The sequence below is a fragment of the Takifugu rubripes genome, chromosome 17, assembly GCF_901000725.2.
Source record: "Takifugu rubripes chromosome 17, fTakRub1.2, whole genome shotgun sequence".
NCBI classification, from domain to species: Eukaryota; Metazoa; Chordata; class Actinopteri; order Tetraodontiformes; family Tetraodontidae; genus Takifugu; species Takifugu rubripes.
Genome location: NC_042301.1, coordinates 4,189,514 through 4,209,729, shown reverse-complemented (window position 1 = coordinate 4,209,729; position 20,216 = coordinate 4,189,514). Strand labels below are relative to the sequence as shown.

Genomic DNA, 20,216 nt, shown 5'->3' with positions numbered 1-20,216 from the left:
AGCAACGAGCCAAAGGCTTAGGCTGCGAGGATTAAACAGCCAAACTCAAAAGGGAAATCAGCCATTTTGCCAGAATTTCATTTATTGGATGTCACCATGTTTATTTCCTCTCCTACGTTTGATTTCCTCGTAACAAATATCTCTTTTGATTTCAAATTCTCCTTTAAGAGGCGTCTGACTGCCTCACCAGATCACAGGTGGTACTGCAGGAAAAGACGGGCCACTGTTGTGACTCTGCTCTCATCAGTAATGTCATCTACCTCTTCACCAAGCTTCGCTAAGAAAGGATACATCCATGTTAAAGTATTTTATTACCCTAAAATATCTATTCATAGCAAAAAAAGGAGGTCTGTGTTACTTTAAGAAACCAATTTCACTTTAAATCTCCGATCCTTATTGATTGTTTTCCTATTTTACCTCCGCTTGCACCTATATATGTGTCTCCACAAACAGGAAATCTAGCTCACCTAGTTCAGTCCCGCACTTAAATAAGGCATCAATTATGTTCTAAGTTATACTGTATTATTAAAGTGGAATTAAACAGAGTGGGGCCGAACAGTAAGCCTTGCTGCACACCTGATGTAACCAGTGTTGGGAACGGTACCATATATTGTACAGTAAAACAAAGTTAATGTTTCCAGGTTTTAACAAAAATGTAGTTGTGCAAAATGGAGGAGGAGGAACTTCCTGTCTGGTTACATGGCTAATGCAGCTACATTCAGTCTATATGACCAAACCTTTAAAGCGACCATAGCATTCTGAACTGCCCTGTATTTGTAAATGGCAATGTGGCATAACTGGTCTACAACTACTCTCTCTCTCTCGCACACACATACACACACACACACACACACACACGCACACACAGAGTTGCTTATCTCATTACCAAAGTTCCCAGGGGTCCTTATTCGATTTAGCCGCCTTCGCAAGTGCCAGCGCAGGTCTGTGGCAGCGAGGGAAGGGCAGATGGAGACGGATGGAGATGACGCAGGAGTTGAGGAGATGAGTGTTGAAAAGAGGAGCAGCAGATGAAATGTGGGGAGAGAGGAGACAATAGTGTTACTTTGAAAGGATGATATCCATGCAAATGCATGCTCCACAAACACACCACACACACACACACCACACACACACACACTGTTATGTTTGCTGCAATTGCCTTTTAGTGTGCAATATTTTCGGCCAGAGAAAACCACAGGCAGCTGGCTTCTTCATTTAGTAGAGGTAAATAGAGGTGGTGGTGTGTGTGTGTGTGGGGGGGGTGTGTGTGTAGGAGGAGAAGAACTCCCCCCCCCCGTCCCTCTCGTTCTCACTTGTCCCCCAAGGGCACCTTATTGATTCACCACTCTTTTATTTACACACAGGCACAGGAGGACTCAGCCAATTACCTATGCATTATTGACAAGGATGGTTCTCCTGGCTCCCGTCTCCACCCGGCTCTCCGTCTTCTCCTCTTGCCCCTGTTCTTCTTAACCACCCCCCCCCCCCCCATACACACACACACCATCATCGCTGCTTCCCTTAATCTCAATTGTCTCTGGAGCCATTTTACAAGTCGCACAGGGCAAATCTGACCAAAAACTCTTCTTCTAACTAAAGAGCAACACCGAAGACGCACAGTGGTGTTTCAGTTTTGACTCCTGCTGGGCTTCGACGTTGGCAGTGGAGGTTTATGTTAGAGTTCCACACAGATACACACAAACACACACACTGAGACGGGGGGGAGGTGGGTAAAATCCCAACCAAAAAGAGTCCAAACAGGAAGTAGGGACCACTCAGGTGTGTAAATTGCCGATTCTGTTGTCTGATTGGTTAATGTTTGCCGCTACGTATATGATATCATTCCATTTTACAACTCTGCCACATTCGCTGTCACTTTCTGGGGTTTTATTTTCAGGAAGACTTTAGCCTGGAGTTTCGGCGTGAGGGGGGTTATTTGGGTTCTCGCTGTGCACTTTATCATCACGCGATCTGTGTCCTTCAGAGGCAACGCCAGGGGGAATCCAGGTCCGTGATGCCAGCAGTGTTAGATGTTTCAACGTTGCACTGACATCTGACAGCTAAAGAGGAAGATGACTTTGAGTTTCTAGTCTCACATTTGGATCTGAGGTGTGTAATAAATGCTCATTCACTGTGATTCAAGAGCCTGCAGATACCAGAACTCCAGATAAGAAGGCTCAACACGGAACACTGTGAATTGGCTTGTTCAGTGCAGCTCCAAAGGACAGACAGAGTATTGAGTGCGAGACTGTATAATTTATCCTCCTCCCACTGAGCGACTCAGAACGGCGCCCCCTATAGGATGGATTTAGATCCAAACCAAGCCTTTTAATTCAGACGAATGAACTGATTAATGGGATGGCTTGTAATTGGATCGTAAAAGGAATAATGCTTTTTTTCACAGCAGTCATTCCTATACACACACACACACACACACACACACACACGCACACACACACACACGCGTGCACAAATTGATTATGTAAATTATTATCACTTAATTTAAATCAAAAGAAAAAGTTCTTTTTAAATAAATAAGGGTGGTGGTCGTTATAGATGACACACAACATAATATATTATGGAGTCACATGTTTTATTTAGCTTTTTCTCTCTTCTTCACCCAGACAATGCTTTAAAAATCCAGCTGGGAGCTCCGAAGGCCATTTCATTGAAAAAAACGAAACAAAAAAAACCCGCGTCCACTTTGTCTTTGTCTTTTGTGCATCCTTAGAGATTAAACTGAGTGATGTTACCTCAGTCTTGGGGTTCCACCTGGAAAATGACTCATCACTGGAGGTGGGAGAAGCAGAGAAGCAGAGAACCTGGGTGTCCGTCATCCTTTGTCCGAGCGCAGTGAGGAAATTGGATATTGACCCAGAGCTGCCTTCTCCAAGACGAGATTTTTGAATTCCCTGTCGAGAATGACACTGAGGTCTGAGTTTACTCGCCAGCTCTGGAGTGTAACTTTCCTGACTTTACCAACATAAAGGGTGAGACAGAGTTGCAAAAATAAAAGCTTTACAGCGCATCACTGCGGTATCCATGGTGAGTGAACGTGAAGGTCATGAAAGGATCGTCCATCCACCATCTGGCCGCCTTTTTCCCTTTACCGTTGTTTGAATGATCACAGACAGTCCCTGCACAGCGCCACCTGGCCACGCTGGAAGTCCCTGCAGGGGCAAAGGCGTCTGTATTTGGGGGAGTATCCTGCACAGCTGAAGAGGAGGGGTTCACGTTGGAGGCCGCACTCCCGTCGAAGTACCGAAAACGCTGGAAGGACGTGGTTGATTTCTGAGTCTATCATGTCGCACTGCACCTCCAACCTGAGAGATGACACAGAAAAGCAAAGGTCTCACTAGTTAAAAAAAAGAAATGAGGAAGAGAAAAGGAACATTTTGGTGACAAGAAGTGAAGGAATCCGTCAGCTCCAGCTAAATGAGGGAATAGAACACTTTCATAGCACAAAGGATATTAATTTGGAAAAGAATGGAAACATCCTGTGGAAAAGATGTTCAAAACAAAAAGGAAAAGAGCCGAGAGAAGTTTTACCAGCTTGAGCATCACAACAGCGACGGAAAAAGACACACAAAAGATGGTTGAAGGATGAAACAGGAGCAAAGAAAAGTAGAACGCTGATAGACGCCAGACGCGTGATGCTTGAAGAAGACTCGAGAAGCCCCCCCACGGGGCTTTGATGTCTCAGGGCTCCTGAAATTTCATCACACGAGGCTGAAAATTCTGTTGCAGCTTCCTGGTAAAGAAAAATAAATAACCACCTCTCCTGTGATCTAACCCAGTGTTGGATTTAGCCCAGGCAGTGGAGATTGGTTCCAACCCTTCAGAGCTACACAACCATGACTTAGCAACCCCCCCCAGCTGTGGTTGAAACAGCAAACCTGCAGTCTGTGATGGTTGTAACAGATTACCTGCGCAGAGCCTCCTTGTTGTTGATGAAGCTGAAGTGAGCCGGCTCGCAGACAAAACCAGCGGAGCGACACGCGTCCACGCAGGACTGGGCCTCCTGTGACACGAGCAGCCTGAGAGAGCTGAGAGGAGGCCAGACCGGGGGGGCCGAGACGTCGGACGACCAGCCGAGAGCTGTGGAATTTGGCAGGGGCACAAAGAGAGGCCCTGTTGTCCTGGTGCCACCAGCCGAGCCCGGTCTGGAGAAGTTGGCCGGGACAAAGAGAGGCTCCGTGGCACAGAAGTCCTGCGGGTGTAAGATGTGACGATTAGTACATTATTGTAGCGAAACAGGACGGTGGAGGAAAAAGAACTGAAACAGAAAAGTCCATTTAAGTGATTGATTTGGTTTCCCAAAGATGTCCTCATCCCGCCTGGTGGGATGTCTCCTGTATACAACTCAGATTTAACAAAAGGGAGCTTTAACTCGAGGTTATACTATAGAAATGTTACAACAAATCACACTGATTGGTGTCAAAAAGTGTTTATTTGCCCAGACTGGATGATTACATGGTTCGATAATGGAAGTGTGTTGGCTACTGGACATGGAACGCCATTTATCTGTATCCATAACCAGGTGACTTGATTCATTTACAAAGCCGTCCTTCGCCATGGCAACAGGCTGAGAGCAATATATATGAGTAAAGAGGAAAAAAATGACAGCCATACTGAAGCTTATTGCTAATACGCTTACACAACTTAATTAAATTCAAGCTTTAACCCGAGGACAATAAATGACTGATACCATCATCATCTTCATCAACACCATCGCCATCATCATCAGCTTGAACATCATCACCATCTAGTTCATCATCATTATCCCCATCATGTCTGTGTGTGTGTGTCAGCGGTCTGTGTCCGTCGGACCTCACCTGATGCTGTATGTAGGAGTGGACCTCTCCAGCATCCCCTCACAGGTGTACTCATAAGGCAGGTATGGCTCAACCTAGAGGAAACAAAACACCAGCCAGGTCTGTTAACTCCTCCATTTTTGTCTTTGCTGTCACTCTATTGTTCAAGCTAATTGCAGTCTTCCCCCCCCTTGGTAATTTCTTCGGATGAAAGTTTCTATTGTCATTCTTCAGTGTCCCTGCTTTGAAACCCATTAGGTTTTGTTTCCATATGAATGGATCGCCTCCTGCTGTGAGGCGCCTGTTTCTCCAGCACAAGTTTGATTGGCCTAATTAGATGTGAGCGCAGACAATATGCAAATAGGTTTTCAGTGTTTCACCCAAAAAGGAACACGTTAAAGACGCACAGAAACTCTGTTTCCAGACTCTCACTCTCAAATCAAAGCTGAAAAACACGTGAAATCAAACTTGGACCAATTCAAGAGAAGTAAGTATGCAGAGACATTGCAATGATAAAAAAAACCCGGCACTCTGTGATTCTGATCAAAGCTTTATGGTAATCTACTTTGCAAAGTGGAACAGAAAGTAAACATGGACACACAGAAGGAGTCACTGGATTTAAGCGGAAACTGCTCTTTTTCTTTCAAACGCAGCTCTCTCCCAGCCTTTCCAGAATAACAACAAGCCCACTTTTCATACCGTGGCCTCATTCTTCTGAAGTGAGAACCAGCTGAGTCCACTTCAGTGGAGAATTATTGTGGGGAGCAAAGCAGAGAGGCAAAGTGCAGAAAGGTATCTTCCTTTTTCCCCCAAAAAATTCAGAAAGAATTTTCTGCCAGTTGTTCACACCGCGTACATGTGAATCTATACATTTGAAACATGGCTCTGGCTATGTACTGGCTCATTTTTTCCCCCAATCGGGGCGACATTATTCCATTATTATAGTGAAACTAGAGGTTCAATTGACGCCCGGCTCAGATTTTCTCATTTATATTCATCCTCCCATTACAGTACAAGTTAATCACCCCAGTTGATTTCCTTTTTAACTGGTATCCCACTCATGGCCGCTCCCCATGTCCTCAATAATAATAACCTACAGTAAGCGTTCACAGGAAAGGAAGGAGTAGAAAGCATCAGAGATGCATGATGGGTAAATGTACCTTTGTCCTCAAGATTTCCCTGATGGCGGACTCAAACTCGAGCGAGTTGTTGTAGTCCACCGTCATGACATGCGGTCTGCCGATATACTGTTCTGCGTACGGGTGCTGAGAGGACACCTACGTAAAGTCACAGAGGGTGTTGTTGTTGGGAGTCATCACACGTATGAGGTGCGAGGAGGAAGGAGACGTGGTGAACGCACCTCTCTGGAGGTTGGCTTGCCCCTGAAAAACTCGTGATTGAGCGAGCTGTGAGGTGGCTGAAACTTGGGCTGGAGAAATATGCAGCCATTGGCGATGGCCTCCAGCGGAGCCGGGCCTTCGTACGGGAAGCCGAAGCCTATGAAGAGCTGAAATATAAACCAACCAAAAACGTTTTTTAGAGTAGAAGTGTGGGGGGGAGGTGGGGTGGTGATTTGAATGGACAGGACAGGACAGGACACAATTAGAGGCATCAGAATGTGTGGACATAAAAGTGCAGAGGATATTACAGACGGAGCAGCCAGGCAGCAGGCAAAGAGGTGATATATGGGTGTGGTAAAAGAGGACATGCAGATAAAGGACGTGCAGATGGATGGCGGGAGAGAAAACCATCCAGGAGACAGGGAGCAATAGAAGAGGATCATTTGTTTTGGTGCCCCCATAAAAGGACGTGCCTAACGTGGATGAAGAGGGAGGCTTCAGCTCGTCCCGGGCTTATTTATGGCTTACGAGACCAGACCCAAACTGACAAGTGTGCACTCAGAATGACCATGAACTATGGTGGATGAGCAGGGTGCCTCCTCCAGGCTCTTGCCTTGGCCTTGCGTAGCAGTTGTTGCAGCTCATGCTGGGGTAGCAGACCGTGGTTCTTCACAAAGGCCGGGACCTCCGGGGGTCTCTGTGTCTCATAATATACTGTGCCGTGCACCTCCATGTACCTGTGCAGGATCTGCAGGAAATCCTCCTTACCCTGCTGGGACAAGAGCAGGAACCAAGAAAGGAACAAATGTATCGAGACCAGGGGCAAAGTTCAAGGAGAGGACGATGGAATCGGTGATGCACATTAGTTCTGTATCTTTCAGTGTCCTGAATCAAATGTTAGCATTAAAGACACGATTCAGCACCTGGGCGTGTTAAACGTCACATAAACCATCCTCCACTTCCAGGAGCGGCGACTGACTGTGTCACGGCAGTTTAACCAGGACCAGATCCAGCAATAACCAGCTGAACCCGAGCACCTGGCCCACCGATCACAGCATCAGTTGACACATCAGTACATCAGTCTGATTATACACCTGATTTAACTGGCTGGAAAGCAAGCATGGTTCTAAAACATGGTCAGGTACACTTCAGCAGGAGAGAGAGGCAGTGGGATGGGATCAGATTTGAGGACTCGGGGATCTAAAGCGGCGGACGGGGTTCACCGCCCCCTGGCGTGAAGCATCTGGCTGCATATCCCCGCTCTGCGCCGTAACCCCCAGCAAACATAATTGGAGGCTGTAGCGATTGATCGCCTCCTTTGTGAGCATTTTCCCAGCCAATTAGTAGATTAGTTCAAGCTCTGAGAGCAGCAGACAACATAAATTAGCAGGAGGAAGAAGCAGGTTTGGAGTAAAGCAGATTCCTTAACCTGCGCTAACAATCCTCTGTCTCTTCCCCCACTGCTCTCACTGGATCTATTTTACATTCTGTCCTCCTTTCCCATCATTGAGATGCATTTCGAAACGTATAATATACAACATTCATCGATGTTTCCGATGCTGTGTAAGAGTCAGAAAAGCAACATATGGTGAAAATAACGTCTCTTACCTGAAGCTGATGAGAAGCCAGGCAGACGAGAGATGCAATATGTATAAAATAAAATAAAATAAGTTCAAAATCCAGGCAGACAACAGTTGTTTTGTGACAGAATTTAATCTGACATTAATTATATCTTTTTCTCTTTGGCCTTTTAGTTTGAGATGTTGCCATGTGTTGTTATTTTTATCGTCTTTCAGTGTCAATCATTGCTCTGTTTTTCCCCTTAAACTAGTTTTCATTCTCTGGAAAGACATTTTTAAAAAAAAACAAAAATAAATTGATTGATTGGATGACTGTAGATACAAAAATATGCAAAACGTTGTTTATCTTCTCAAGATTCTGCTGTGTGTTTCTCTCAGCAGTCGTGAGATCAGTCGACAAGCAGGAAGACAGACAGAAAGACAGGCAGACAGGCAGGCAGACAGACAGACAGGCAGACAGAAAGACAGGCAGGCAGACAGGCAGACAGACAGACAGACAGGCAGACAGACAGACAGACAGACAGAAAGACAGGCAGGCAGAAAGACAGGCAGGCAGACAGGCAGACAGGCAGACAGACAGACAGACAGGCAGGCAGACAGACAGACAGACAGACAGACAGGCAGACAGAAAGACAGCAGGGCAGCAGACAGGCAGACAGACAGACAGAACAGACAGACAGGCAGACAGACAGACAGGCAGACAGACAGGCAGGCAGGCAGGCAGGCACAGACAGACAGACAGACAGGCAGACAGGCAGGCAGGCAGGCAGGCAGGCAGACAGGCAGACAGACAGACAGGCACAGGCAACAGGCAGGCAGACAGGCAGACAGAAAGACAGCAGGCAGACAGAGACAGGCAGACAGGCAGGCAGGCAGACACAGACAGGCAGAACAGGCAGACAGAAAGACACAGGCAGACAGGCAGGCACAGACAGGCAGGCAGACAGGCAGCAGGCAGGCAGGCAGGCAGGCAGCAGGCAGGCAACAGACAGACAGGCAGGCAGACAGGCAGACAGGCAGGGCTGGTAAATGAGCTGCAGGCACAACATGACGTAATGGCAGGAACAGTGGGGCGTAGAGACGACCTTAGAGAGGGGTTAGTCTGTGTGTGTGTGTGTGTATGTGTGTGTGTGTGTGTGTGTGTGTGTGTGTGTGTGTGTTGTGATATTTGCACCAACCTTCCACATGCTGGCCTCTTTCCCATACACGACAACCATGTTGTTGACTTTGTTCTGCTGGATGCTTCTCTTCTCCGTCTCATCCAGCTCCTCAGATACGAAGCCCATGAAGGAGTTGTCTGGTGTGTGAGCTGAGTGTGTGTGTGTGTGTGTGTGTGTGTGTTCACAGGAGAGTGAGGAGGAAGCAGGGGTAGATGGATCAAAGGAGAAAACCAATGAAAGGAAGCGGGAAAAGAGAAATATTAACTTTTTCTCATTACTGGGCAGGACTGAGCGTCCAGATAATTCACTCACTCCGCTCAATTTTCTGTTTTTTACTGTTGTTTTAAAATATGTGTTGAAGAAAAGTCCTCAGTTATGCTGTCCACGCATCTGACCGATGAGTTTGAAGTGGTTTGTAAAGCCGGGGGGGGGGTTTACAAGACTAAAGAGTGGTGTAAAACCCGCAATAAAAGTGGACATGATAAAAGAATGGATGCATTTATAGAAGCGTTCTTCCTTTGTCGAAACTGTTATACAAGCCAAATAAAAGAGTTAAAAGATTGAATATGGGGGGTTATTTTGGCTCTGTTGAAGGGAAACAATCGGAGCCTGCAGGTGGTGCAGCAGGTCTTTAGACGAGGTGAAGCAGATAAAAGCATTTTATTCTTACGGAACATGGTCATGTACTGGCGGCGTTCAGGTTCCAGTAGCCCCAGTTGGTGCGGTAGCCGTGCAGCGTTGCGTACTCCTCGTGATTATAAGCTGGTTCCGTCCCAAAGGTGTCGATCACGCGGATGTGACATCTGTATAAACAAAGATTCCGGATTTGTTTCTTTGTTTTTTAAATGGGCCAGCGTGAGAGATCTTGGCAGGAGTACAGAACAAACACAGGCTGGGCCTGACAGGACACTGATCTGGTTTCCAGCTGAATGCATGCTAACACAACACGAAGCTCCCACAACACACTCGCACAATAAACCTCAGATTACTTGGTGTTTGAGCTCAAGTACACACTGATGGGAGGTTCTCCAGACACTTATTTCATGTAACTTGTACAATCCAACCAGTCTGAGAGCTCTAGGGATTAACTCAACCTCTCTCTCCCTCTCTCACTGCATATCAAAAGTGCCAGTAGCCCCCAAAACTAATGAACCATTTATGGAAGCGTCACCCACTTAAAAACAAGATAAAAATAAACATGCATCCCTGTTTGATTTCCCCGGGCAGCTCTCATCATTGGGAGCCAAACAGACCTTTTCGACAGCAGCGATACCTCAGGCGTCTGTGCAGTCTTGTTTTGAGCGACGGGTTCGTGTATCTTTGTGTTTTATTCATTCAAAGCCGAGCATGAATTATTGATGGCGCGGCGCGGCAGCTCCGCTCCTCTCTGACCTGTCCCCCGTCCTCCATCCACACCAACCTTCGCAACCGCATTTTGCCGTCTCTGAAATGGTAAAAATGTTTCTGGCCACACAAAAGATCCCTGAGGGATGAAACAGAGACGGGCTGGAAGTAGAGGGGATAAGTGGAGGAGCGGCTGAGCTGAATATCTATTGGGAGATCACACTTTGGGTTAAATGTCTGCTCGGCGAAGCCGAACTGAGCTGGCGACTTCTTCTCCAGGCTCCAGCCCCCCGCCACAATCCCACTGTTAAATCTGGTTCAAATGTAATGTAAATTTAACAGTTCTTCCACTTCAGGATGTACAAGAATCTGCATTCATCAGCTTTGTGGGGTGAAAATAAGTAAAAAGTAACAACGGAACGGTTGGAAGGGTGCGTAAATCAGTATTTGTGACTCATTTTTTCCTTTAAAGCGCAGCTACGTGTGGGATCGTTAGCATTATGAGACATTTTGTCAATTACGCTCCTCTGTCTTCCTTCAAAACGTTTCAATTTTCGGGTGAAAGAGGGAGGTGACCTTTATTTAGCTAGCACAACCCCCCAGAATACAGGGTGGATTGCTCCTTTAAACAAAAGGCACCCACAGAAAAAAAAAAGAAGAGTTAGTCTTTGAGTTTTTTTGTGAAGTGCTGAAATCCCGACAAGCTTCCAGAAGCATCCTGCTAAAATGAGCCTTATCTGTGCTGCTGCCATGTCGATAGATCTCCGATCTGATGCTCGGCGTGCAGCGGAAATGAATTTACCCCTTCTATAATCAGACCGGGCGTTTCAGAATCGTCGACAACAACACAACACTCGTGAACACTCGCGAACACACCCACGTCAGCAGCGATGACAAAACACCCCACAGGACAGCCACATCTTGTCCAGACTTAATAAATGAATGCAGACGTTGGTAGATACATAAAACTGAATTAATTAAACCGGAGTTGAAGGCTCCCAAAGCTCAGAGCTCTTGATTAATGATGCCTTTCAGCACACAGGGCTCGGTCGGACTGATCTAAGGCCCGACAAAGCACCAGAGAGGAAGGAAAGATAGAAATATGCATATGTCAATGTCTGAAGATCAATGGATGCCTCACCAGAGTGTAATAAAGAGGAACATGAATGTGACTTTACTTTCTTTTAATATCGTACCGCACACACGCGTCGCGCACAAATTCTGCCCCTGACATTTTATGTTTTTAACTGTAATGCTAAAAATACCCGGAAAAGTCCATCTGGGGGCTCGTGGGGAGGGAACAAAAGGCTGCATCTCGCAAACACGCAAAGTCAGATTGTGTTGGGGGAGGCAGAAATCAAGACGGCGCTGTAACGACCGACTGGGCTGCTGACATCAGCAGGCAATTAGGTGTCTATTGCCGACAGAGTGGCCCCCTATTCCAGTGGAATGGTGTGTGTGTGTGTGTGTGTGTGTGTGGTGTGTGTGTGTGTGTGTGAGAGAGTGACTTCCTTAACAGGTTGTGGGCTGGAAAAACAGCTCCAAAAAACTGCCCATGATGCATTTCTCTCACTCATTTTAAAAATACATGGAGCAGCCTCCTCGATGTGGTAGCGGCGCTACTTCCTCCTAGTTTCACTCCGTTTGTGCGCTCTCCCATTTTATTGACCGGGACTTCTTTTCACTCGAAAAGAGAAAGGAAATGATCACAACCCACTGCTGCAGTCGTCGAGACAAAGATGTGATGATGGAGGAGAATGAGAGTGGGACAGAGGCGGAGACAAAAAGCTGGAGACTCTTATTCTTTATTCGTTTCTGCTGTAGCCTGACGCAGATAACGAAATCCTGCAGCGTTGCCGCTCGGCCTGGTACTGCAGGTGTCTTTTTTTAAGCACAGCGGCAATTTCCTTTTGTCACTGCTGCGCTTAATGGATGTCTTTGACCTACTTCCCGTGTTTTTAGCAGTGCCAGAAGCTGATATAAACACGGCTCATTTCCTTTACACGTCACACTAATGACTCTCGCGCCGCACACTGCAGTACTTTCTTTTATCTGCGCCCTCTTCCTGCCCACTGACGCCACAGAAGAAAAGAGCAACAGATCCATTAAAGCCTAGCGGAGAGCCGACTGGACCGGCGCCCTCCCTGTCCCTGTCTGTGGTGGGCTTTTTACATGCACCATCGCCAAAATTCCCCCATAAACACATCCAATAACTTTAAGCAACTGGATTTTTGCTGGCAGCACCCGCTTTGATGATGAGAGAGAGCACAGTTCTGGTTCTGTGCGTGTTCCCACTAACTTGTGTTTTCTTGAGCGAGAGACCCATGTGTTGCTTCATCTGCTGCAGGCCGTGATAGTCGGTGTAGATGAGGTCAAAGGGCAGCGGGCCAGTCAGTGGACAACTCCCTCTGCCGGGCGGCACACCGAGGAACCTGCGACACACAAACACGCACAAAGACAGCTGAAAAACAGCGCTCAGATGAGCAGACGGACGCCAACGAGGGTCAATTCAGCTGGAAAACAATGGCGGGCTGCTCTGCTACCATGTTATTAAAGTGGCTCCAATTCCCTGGGAGCTGCATCAGAGCGTGAACGAGACTCAAAGACTCAAACGAAAAGACAAAATGATGGATACTCATATTCTTTTATGCTACCAATCAGATTCGTGGCATTAAGTAATTCCATCCTTTCCAGCTGAGCTACTGCAGGTGGATATTGTAGACTCGCCTTCATTAGTGTTAAATATAAAAAGCATAAAATGGATGAATGGGTGACATCTTTGCGTGAAAATATGTCAGGAACAAAATTCTTGCGCTAAATTGCTTTTTAAATGACAACACGACTCCTCATGTTGTTGTTGTTGCGCCTCTAATTGGCAGAGTGATGGAAAAAAGATGCGTGGGCGGTAGTCCTGAGCAGAACCGGCTCAAAATTTAACAGCTTAAATCATTTACAGTTAAAAAAAAAAGGTATTATTGATTAAGATTTTTATAAATCTAGTTTTATTCTCATTTACATCTTTGCACATGAGCACACACCATCAAATACGTCTAAATAAACTAAAAGTAAACCCTCTGCAATTAACACAATATAAAATATAGCACACGTAGGAAGCAGGGTTTTTTAAAATAGCAGCATTATTAAAATGCAGCGCGAACCTCAGTGCAGGAACAGTGAATTTTATTCAACAGTGTTAACACCAGAACAGCCGAGCTGCCAGCATCTGTACAGTGGCAGCGTTGGACCGGCGACGTAGCAGCGAGACGCAACGAGCGGAGGGTGAAAACACCCGAGAGGAGCCCTGAACATAACCCAACAACGAAGACAAACAAGTGTGAAATAGAGAAGCTGAGACTTTCACATCGGAGCGAATGTTCTGACCCCCTCAGGCGAAAACAGCCCAAACGATTGTTTGAGTAAAACTTGAATTTAAAGTGCTCCGTTGATTGGAGAGCGTCACCTGAGTCCTCCTAAATTCAATCAGCGCCAATCCGAGCAGATACCTGGGAGGCCTTCCGCTGAGCATAATTCAAACAAACAGAAGGAAGGATCTGAATGCGTAATGACCTGCCTGTGGTAGCGTGAAGCAGAAACATCAACAACAGATGGTCTAGTGAGGAGAAGCTAAAAAAGGACGAAAAAGGGATGAAAAAGGACACGTAATGGTGGTGAGTCACCTTATTTAGAACCCCGCGTGTTGATCATTCACTCCTGATGTGCTGTGAGATCTAAATGTCAGCTAATAGATGTTCTCCTACTTCTGCCCTGAAGACTTCGGTGATTATAAGATGCTGCCCACACACACAAACACCAAAGTAAAGAGGAGGCAGCATTTGGTGTCTGGAGATCGATCGAGGGCCTCGCCGTTACCACGCTGACAGATCTCTGCTCTTGTTTCAGTAACAGATGAGGCCAGAGGCTAATGGAGAATCTAATGTAATTTGGAGCCTTTGTGAATTTCATTTGGCTTCGCGAGATTTGCATCGGAGTCTTTTTGGCTGTGCTGTCGGACTAAAACGCCGTTTAATAGCGTTTGCGGTTCTAATGGGAAAGCGGCTGGCATCTGCTGACCACGTCAAAGGGCAAAACAAGGCTAACGGAGTGAAGTAATGGATAAAGAACGGAATAAATGCAGGAAAAAGAATGTGCTGATGAGGCTGACGGGCAGCCGGAGTGTTTACTGGATCGGCTGTTTCTTTCTAGTGCGAGTTTATGAATGACTTCTCTACAAAAGCGGGAAAACGTGACGTCAAGGGCCTGCAGGCAAAAGCTTTTTGTTCAGGCTTTTTAATCTGATCTTTGAAGGACACGAGAGGAAATCTAAGTTGGCTTTGGGGTTTATTTGGGGATCAAAGTAGCGTACAGAAAGAATATAGTTTGTTCGGCCCAGACCGACACAAACATCCCTGCAGACAGGGTTATGTTATTACAGGCTTCGTGAAGTTTATTACCAGAAGTTGGGCTCGCCGCTTCCATTTCATCCCCGGGCAAGTGGTCCTCCACATCTCCACGCCGCAGCTGAAATCTGTATCCAAGCATTAATGAAGCAAATGCCACCATGTGTGGTTTGAAGCCTCACTTTAGATCCTCATGATGGGGTTTGAAAGCGTTCACTCTGCCAGGAGAGTGGCGGCCCTCATCAACCCCCTGGCCAGTGACATCACCGCGTCTGGCCGCGTCTTCACAGATAATGAGCACTCTCGTGGTCAAAAATGCCTTTTCAAAGAGTCCAATGATGAGCCATTAACATTAACCTCGTCACAGTTTTACTTTAGCTCCATAAAACGTCCCCCATCACCTCGGGCTGGGCCGACACGTGAGGCTGCTGATGCCACAGATGCGTAGCTGTATTGTTTGATTTGCTGAAATAGGCCTAGCTAAACCTCGCCTACACACACGTGCGCGCACAAAAAGGGCATGGCAGCCATCCCAGACATAATCCCGATGCCGTGTAGAGACTCCACACAGGAGTCCAATTACCCATTGTTCTGTGGGCTCCTGACTGGCACACGGTGGATGAGCCCTGAGAACAAACACATGGTTTAAAAAGCTGGTATGGGCTGCGTCGGCCTGTGATTCCAGCCGCTCTCGTGTGCGTCTTCAGCATAAAACTGGGAAAGAGTGTAAATAAAGGTCTTATTAGCTGAAGAACCGCAGCGTTTTTTGTTTTTCTTCCACATTGGAAATGTCACTGGGGGGGCAGAACAGCCCACTGCTAATAAAAACATGTCGACAGGGCGATTTTGACTGATGGCAGGAGGAAAACTGGTTAATTAGAAGAGGAAGGGAGTCGATGGCACGACCAGGGGAGTGTTGCTCCACCAGAGCCATCAAGCAGAGCCAAAGGTTTTGGTGTACTAAATTATACATCACTTTTACAGCTTGTGCAAGATGTTATCTTCAAAACATTGTTGCAGATCCTATTCAATACTTAATTACATAATCACCTATAGCTTTGCTGCAGGACTTCAGACTTTCTGTGAAATATCTGTAAGTTGTGCGTAGCTCGCTGTTATTACAGCTCTTCTATTTCACGCCAAAATGACTGTATTGATCTCCAGAGTAGCATGTTGGTGGATGCATAGAGGCACAAAATGAGCAGTAACATTTACAAATCTATTAATATAGAGTGCATGTGTGTGTGTGTGTGTGTGTGTGTGAGAGAGAGAGATTTGAGTGTTTGATGATGAAATGAACTGGACCCAAAGATCAAAACCAAAAACACTAAACCTAGAACCCCCCTCGAACATTTCGGCCCCCTTGCACCAGGGTGACCTTGAGAAGTTTCAACCAATACAGGCCTGAATTTGGCAGAAAACCCTATCAACACCCCATAACGCCCCAAAAGGATCCTCTTAGGTGAAGATCCTGCGGGCTGTGTGATCCTCCCGTTTAGAGATGATCTGACTTGACAAGAGTGATGTTAGTGCTGCGGGTGCCGAGGGTCCCTCAAACCACCAAAAAGTAATATTTTTTCCAAAATTTTCCATGTTACTGAAGAATTCATGGATTACAACTTCCTACTGTAAAACTGACCCAATTAAATCTCTTGATTCATAAAGAATCTTCATCTGGAATGTGGAGTTTAGGCCCATGGAACGACGTCACATCTTCAACGGAACTCTGGAGGTCGGAAAGTAAAATCCTTTCATAAATCCTCCTATTGGTGGGCGCTTAATCCAAAACACTGATAAAGTGACATCCACCTCATCCTCTCTCTCTTCCACACACACACAGGACTCTACACCACACACACGTGCATATGCATCGGCATATGGTGGGACAGGTGTGCGTGAACAGATTCTCTGAGTTATGTGTGCCGTTATGTTCTCACCCGTGGCAGAGATCAAATAAATCCACTTTCCAACCTGCCCCGGGCACCCGGGCTGAAATGAGGCAGAAGCAGAGCGCGCCTGTGTGATACGCCGAGCGGACGCATCCCTCAAGTGTTGAGCGTGTGCCCGGGTGGGAGGATATCGAACATTTGTGTCAAGTGCTGACCGGGGCCATCCCGCAGCCCCACGCGAGCGTATTAGCAGGGGGGGTGTTGCTGTTAATGTTGCTTTTAAAACCAAAAATGAGCATTATCATGACTGACGTGCGGCTGGTGAAGAGTTTGTGCCCTGAATGATGCTCAACAGAACACGTCAATGTAGTCCGTGCAAAAAAAAAGGAAAGGGCGCTAAAAAATAGCATTTTCTGGGGGAAAACCTCACAGAATGTCGCTTTACAAACGGTTTTATTATGCAAATCCTTGATTAGGCAACTCCTGACATTTCCAGATGTGCCTGCTCTGCGGGTTCTGCATATTTATTTGCCAGCCGCGGTCACGCATCGCCGATTTACAACAATTAAGAGCATTTACGAGGTTTGTAATTGGGCAGGCAAGGAGCCATTATATTTCTGAACCCTGGGTGAGTTCAGGGCCTCATCCTGGAGTACGTTTTAATTCGCCATCCCGATAAAGCAGTGTTAAAAATTAAAATTAATGCACTCAGAGGACATTTTCAAAAGCAAAGGCACAGCTTGACTGACACAAATGAGCTTCATTACTGGTACTTAACAGCTTTAATAACTGCTACCATTGTTTTGTTGGCTTTTATACAGATTTACATTACAGAGAGTATTTCTGCGTGTTAACTTAACCACATTCTCCTGACGTGCAGCGATAATGCTACAGTGGAACTTCCTGGTCAGTGCTCTTGGTGACGGCACTGGGAGATAAAGCATACATCATAAAGCTACATTCATTGGTGAGTTTATTTTTAGATGTGATTAATAAAACATGGTGCCGATAAGACGGCGTTCACTACCGGCCCGGACGACGTCGCGACTGAGGGGCTGAATGTCGATCAGTGGTTGATTGCATTGATTTAACAGGAGCTCAGTGTTCCCAGGATCTGTTCAAACCCTGGGGAATGGGGAAACACACACACACACACACACACACACACACACACACACACACACACACACACACACACACACACACACACCTCTACTGTAACAGAACTATGATCCAAGTGACACGTGCTCTGAAACCTAATCCTAATAATCCCACAGGGCTTCAGTTCCTTTCTAAAACAGACCCATCAAACGCTCCCGTCGTAAATCAAACTTTTAATATTTCAAGTTTGACACCTTCACACTCTGCTTTGAGGAGAAAAACTATTTCTGAAGCACTGAAGAAAGTACTGAAAGAGCTAATCGTCAGACAGCAGGACAGGAGACAGGCATTGTCGGGGTTTTACACAGACATCTGTGTACATTACTTGCCGGTTCTCTGCAGCTGATGGTGCATTCAGGTCACGGACAGCCTCTCTAAAAGGTTCACTTTTCTGACAGCAGAAGAGCAGCAAGTCAAGCTAGCGAGGGCTTCTGGGGGGGGATGGACAAGGAATGAGAATTGTGGGAGTCAAATGCAGAATGCCAATAAAACAATATCAGCATCTTCCAAATGCACCCACAGTTCAGACTCATTTCTTATTAATTTGCCTTCTGAAATGAATGTGTGGAGAGACGACCGATCTGGGTGGGTTTTAAGCTTCGGAACGAGCTTAATGGGCACACTAATTGGCTTAGAGCGGTGGCGTTATGGTACTGCTGATTTTTCTTTTGCCGCTGACTAATATGACCTCTGCATAGAAAAAAGTCTTTAACCTCTGACTCACAGGCTGCAGAGGGAATACCATCATTTAACGAGGTCAGGAAACTTCAAACACACGCTGAGGGAACTGTCAGAAAAGATCATCTGGGAAAACCGTCCAAGCTAACGTCCAAATAGAGCTCTACAGATGAAAAACTGCCTGCAACTGAGAGAATCTCAAGGCCAATCCAATTTTATAGGTTATTACGTAACCTCAGTAGATAGCTCCTCTGGCATTAATCTCTTAGGTTATACAAGGCCTTTCTGGGCCAAGACACTTGGATTTGAACCAGCTTGTGATGTAAGCTAGCTTCAGTTTTTTCACAACTGGCTGGAGCGGGAAATGTGCATACACAAGCACATATGTGCCCTACTGCTTCATCACCCCCCCATGCAGGATTAGGATGTTTGCTCATCTGGTTTAGACATGAAGTGAAAGCATGTTGGTAAAAGTTTATGGTCATTTGCTACAACTACAACACAGGGACACTCCCAAAACACACTTAGCAGAAATGGACAAATGTTAAAACATACAGCTGGCCTGCTCAGATCTGTCTCTTAAAATGCTTTGATAGCGCCGCGGCCGCTAGCAGACATGCACCTCAGCCTCCAGCTACTCTTGTTTATGTCCCTCTTGGATGCCTGTCCGACGAGTCTCTACATATCTGCCTACACGTCACGGATAATTAAACACAGACAATGTGGTCGGTACTTTTCTTTTAATGTCGCTTCAAAAACGATATGAGGAAAACAAATTAGTCACTTAAAAGGCCTTGCTATTACTTCAATATTGTGTTATCCATCCAGCCATCCACCCAGTAGTTTGTGAAGAAGGCCAACTTTTTAATGGGTGTCCCGAGACACCAACACAGTGCAAGTGATCCAGCCATCCATTAAAGGCTGACAACTGAACTGACCCTTGTGGGCATATCTGCCATCTCTCAGCTATATTTTAAGTATAAAATGGCTGTAGATTTTCCTGCTCTCCGCTGTTCCCCGCAGAGGTGTTATATGTCAACAAAATGACTCCCGAAGGCTGAGGGGGGTCAATAAAAAAATTCTTCTGTGATTTGTGAGAGCCGCTGCAGGTTGCACACAGTTTCTGCAGCCTGGGCACGGTTCCATCCTCCATACGTGTGTCATAGCAGCGATAAATGGCGGCAGGAAGACAAAGACCACAGCAAAATTGGCCAATTACACAGCGGCTCGGTTGGTTCTCAATAATTTTAGTGATTATCTTTGTCGGGAGTGACACTTGCAAAGACAGAAGTCTGTGTGTTAGCATGTGCGACTCTCAAGATGCATCAGTCAGCAGAAGCACGTGCGCGTGCTGACGCAGGGGATTAAGAGACACACAGCGACGCAGTGCCACTGACTCACTTCAGAGCGAGTAAATAAAAGATCAATACAGCGATAAATGAATCAACGGGACATGTTAGGGCTGGGATGACTAATCTTTAGGGTGAATAAAGATTCCACGTGGAACACCTGGTGCCTTTAACATGCAACATTAGCATAAGATGGTGATTACTGTATTTTCTGGACTATATGTCGCTCCGGAGTTTAAGTCGCACTAGCCAAAAAATGCATAATAAAGAAGAAAAATAGATATATAAGTCGCACTGGACAATAAGTCGCATTTTGGGGGGAAATTTATTTGGTAAAATCGAGACCAAGAACATACATTTCATCTTGAAAGGCAATTAGCAATCCATTAGCATGGATTAGCAATAGCGTTACGGTATGCTAACGTAACAAATTCAGCTACATGACCCACAACGAACTGAGTACGTGTCTGCTTTGTTAACGTAACATATTAACAGTTATTCAGA

At 46.1% G+C, this 20,216-nt stretch overlaps 1 pseudogene; it reads right to left on the bottom strand.

Moving 5' to 3' along the window:
- Nucleotides 1–2,739: 2,739 nt before the first annotated feature.
- The window catches only part of LOC101073759 (alpha-1,6-mannosylglycoprotein 6-beta-N-acetylglucosaminyltransferase B-like), a 47,097-nt pseudogene continuing 29,620 nt past the window's right edge, over nt 2,740–20,216 (bottom strand).